Source organism: Palaemon carinicauda, chromosome 30 (genome assembly GCF_036898095.1).
Source record: "Palaemon carinicauda isolate YSFRI2023 chromosome 30, ASM3689809v2, whole genome shotgun sequence".
Lineage (NCBI taxonomy): Eukaryota > Metazoa > Arthropoda > Malacostraca > Decapoda > Palaemonidae > Palaemon > Palaemon carinicauda.
Window position 1 is genome coordinate 58366752 of NC_090754.1, and position 4675 is coordinate 58371426.

The window sequence follows — 4675 nt, forward strand, 5'->3', positions numbered from 1 at the left end:
TTCCAGTAAATGGGCTTTTTCATAAAAAAGGACTACATTAAAGAGGTCTTTACAGTAAAGAGGTCTTTTCATAAAAAAGGTATTTCCGGTAACGAGGCCTTTCCAGTAAGGGGGCCTTTTCATAAAAAAGGCCTTTCCATAAGAAGGTCTTTCCAGAAAAGAGGCCTTTCCAGTAAAGAGGCCTTTCCAGTAAAGAGGCTTTTACATAAAAGAGGACTCTACAGTAAAGAGCCCTTTACAGCAAAGAGGTCTTTTCATATACAAAGGCCTTTCCAGTAACGAGGCCTTTCCAGTAGGGAGGTCTTTTCATAAAAAAGCCCTTCCCATAAGAAGGTCTTTCCAGAAAGAAGCCTTTCCAGTAAAGAGGCGTTTTCAGTAAAGAGGCGTTTTCAGTAAAGAGGCGTTTCCAGTAAAGAGGCATTTCCATTAAAGAGGCGTTTCCAGTAAAGAGGCATTTCCATTAAAGAGGCCTTTCCAGAAATGAGACCTCTCCATAATAAGGCCTTTCCAGAAAAGAGGCGTTTCCAGAAAAGAGGCCTTTCCATATGAAGACCTTTCCAGAAAAGAGGCGTTTCCAGTAAAGAGGCATTTCCTTTAAAGAGACATTTCCAGAAAAGAGGCCTTTCCATAAGAAGGTCTTTCCATAAAAGACGAGTTTCCAGAAAAGAGGCCTTTCCAAAAGAAGGTCTTTCCAGAAAAGGGGCGTTTCCAGTAAAGAGGCCTTTCCAGAAAAGGGGCGTTTCCAGTAAAGAGGCCTTTCCAGTAAAGAGGCATTTCCAGAAAAGAGGCCTTTCCAGTAAAGAGGACCTTCCAGAAAAGAGGCCTTTCCATAAGAATACCTTTCCATAAGAATACCTTTCCAGAAAAGAGGCGTTTCAAGTAAAGAGGATTTTCCAGTAAATACTTTCCAGTAAAAGGACCTTTCCAGTAAAGAGACATTTTCATAAAGATTTTTTTTTCTCGCTTCCAACTTCTTTCTTCCACGATCCACTAATGGACTTCCCTCTATTTAAATTCCACCTTTCTATTTAGAGTTTTGCTTTTAACTTTTCACAGCTTCTTTCATTCATGTATTCTCTAATGATTGTTAATTCGACTCTATTAGTACTCTCAACTTTCACCTTTTCTTTATCTATTTTTTACAATGTTTATTTGTTTACTGTTATTATGTAAATGTGTTAAGAAACTTACGTTAAGTTACACATATAATCAGAAACTGGTTGATTTCAAGACATTTCCCATTTCTTTAAACTAGATTGCTTCATAGCTTTCGGACCTCATGGACAAGCGTGGGGTGACTTCATCGTTTTGAGGTCTAATGGACAAGCGTGGGGGGGGGGGGGGGGGTACTTCATTGTTTTGAGGTCTAATGGACTAGCACTGGGCGCAGGAAGACCATTCATTAGATTAAAAAGCAGGTACAGATAAAGTCTGATAAGACCATGCAAAGGCTCGCCAATATTGCCTGGAGTACAGCGTATGAGGTAGGACGAAGTCTTTGAAAGGTTTAGGTACTTCTCCAAGCAAAGTGACGAGAATGGTTTCTTGGAAACTTGTAAAGTGCTTTCTTCCTGCGGTACTCTCTCTCTCTCTCTCTCTCTCTCTCTCTCTCTCTCTCTCTCACTAAAGATTTTATAATTAGAAAGTATCGCTAAAGGAATATTAAGATATATTGAAGTCTGTAGATCTCTCTCTCTCTCTCTCTCTCTCTCTCTCTCTCATTGAAGATTGAATAATTAGGATGTATCGCTTAATGGAATATAAAGATATATTGCAGCCTCTCTCTCTCTCTCTCTCTCTCTCTCTCTATCTCTCTCTCTCTCTCTCTCTCTCTCTATCTCTCTCTCTCTCTCTCTCTCTCTCTCTCCAGTCTACATATTTATTCTTCATCAACGCTCAGAGACAACCTTTTGATGTTTCTTACCAAGAGCCTCTTCAATATTCACCTGAGAAACATCTTCTGTCTTCTTCGAAGACTCGGGAATACCTTCCAAGATTATCAGGCCTCCAGTTTTCTTGCTCATTAGCCAGGCGCATCAATACCTCCAATGGAGAGGACTACATTTTTGGTTTCTCTTGTTTTTTTTTTTTGTTTTTTTTTTTCTAAAGGGGGGGGGGTTTCATTCATATTCCTCGTCTAAAGTCTTCCCTCAGTTTTGGTTTAGCTTTTGGATTTGATTTATAGAATCTTATTATTGTTGCTTATCAAGTAATAATAATAATAATAATAATAATAATAATAATAATAATCAGAGAAGATAATAATAATAATAATAATGATAATCAGATAAGATAATAATAATAATAATCAGATAAGATAATAATAATAATAATAATAATAATAATAATAATAATAATAATAATAATAATAATAATAATAATACTCAGATATGAAATCCTGTATTAAAATAATGGTGAATCATGAAATATTATCATGAATGAAATGTTCCTGGTAGTAAAAAAAAGAAACCTTACGAGTTCTCCATTCATAAATCTGCATACGTTTTACAACTTCTTATAAAGACTAGATGAAGTTTCACTGAACTTCTAGAGACAAACTTCTTCCTTGAAACTTCATTACCACAGTTCCTAAAACTCCATTGATTGAACATTTTCTGTGAATAAATTAGAATGACATGTCTGAGAATGAGATTTTTTTATGTTTTAAGAACTTTACGATTTGTTGAATGCGTTCTAAGATATATAGAGGAGAGAGAGAGAGAGAGAGAGAGAGAGAGAGAGAGAGGGATTTTGGATGTCTCAAAGACCTTTTAGTCCATCCGCGGAGACTCCATTATCTCCTTGGTAGAACGAAGTCTATTCCAAGAGAGAGAGAGAGAGAGAGAGAGAGAGAGAGAGAGAGAGAGAGTGATTAGGATATGATGTAATCAGGATAATTGATGAAAGCCAATGTGAGCTGTTTTGTACATGTGTATTTGATAAGGCTCAGAATTACATTTCTTACAAGATATGATCGCTTGAATTATTATTATCATTATTATTATTACTATCCAAGCTACAACCCTAATTGGAAAAGCAAGATGCTATAAGCCCAGGGGCTCCAATGGGGAAAAATAGCCCAGTGAGGAAAGGAAATAAGGAAATAAATAACTGAAGAGAACAAATTAACAATAAATCATTCTAAAAAAAAGTAATGTCAAAAGAGATATGTCATATATAAACTATTAACAACGTCAAAAACAAATATGTTCCATACATTAAGATTTCCGTCTATACATAGTTGAACATTTATGTATAAAATATATTCAAATTAGTTCAGAATTACATCTATTACATTATATGATCGCTGAAATTCCAAATATTCAGATTTCATTTTAAAAATATGTAAGTTTCTTATATCAATTTATTAAATTTAACACTGAATTACATCTATTACATGATAATTTGAAGGAATTCTGAACATTTAGAAATTAAGTTATTTTTTTCATAGGTCGTACAATAATGAAAATACGATTAAAATTAAATATAATTGGGTTAATTATAATTATTAGTTATCAAAGTATACGTCCTCCTGAATATATATCAGTTTTCCGACTTTTATGTACTATTGGGTGAAACTAAATAATTTGGGAAAAAAGGTTTATTCATATAAACTGAATATTTACTTTGATGAAGGAAAACAGCCCCTAAAATGAGGGACTAAAATAAACATTAAACTGTGAAGGATCACATTAACTACAACACGGAGAAATAAACAATCTTGACATATCAACAATTAACAAAAAATACAACGCTCCTACATGAAGAAAACAAGCAAACAAAGACAAGCAAACACAAACAACGAAGATCCAGGAAGCGAGACGTATGCTGGAGGGTGGAATCTAAGCTATAACCTCTCCCCCCCCCCTTAGTGGAGAGCCCCCTCCCCCTCCTCCCTCCCCCCCTTAGTGGAGAGTGACAAGTGCATTCCAAGAATTCAACGAGATTTTTTCCACGTCTCACGTTAAAGAACTTCCGCTCCTTTCCCCTTTGAGGTCATTTTAAAGGTTTAAAGGTCACTCGTGGATAGCAGAGGCAAGGGACAGTCACATTGACCGATCAAGCAGTACAATGCCCTAGAGACTGACCATATATACATATGATCAGCGACCAAGCCCTCCTCTCCACCCAAGCTAGGATCAAGGAGGGTCAGGCAATGGTTGCTGATGAATCAGCAGATAGACCTATAGGCCTCCCCGAAGCCACCATCCTTAGCTCATAAGGATGAAGTTGCAACGACCAATTGAACTAACGAATTTGAGCGGGACTCGAACCCCAGTCTGGCTATCCCCAGGAAGGGACGTTACCATCAGGCCACTACAACCCGAAAATGAAAAAGAAATAAAGTAGAAAAAGAATGGTTATACAATAGTGTAACTTTATACAATAAAGATTAAAGGAAAATAAAGCATAGAGCGAATGGCCATACAATAGTGTAGCTTTATACAATAAAGATTAAAGGATAAAAATGTATGAAAACAATAGTTATACAATGGCGTCTGACTATACACAATAACAGACTGTGTTAGTAGAACTCCTGAGTGTAGAGAGCTCTTGTAATTTCTCCGAGTAATTTTTGTTTATTCTTTTGTCTTTTGTAAAGGTGTGTATATTTATTTCTACGTTCAATGTGTCTCTAAGTCTTCGTCTGTGTAATTATTTAGGTACAGGAATA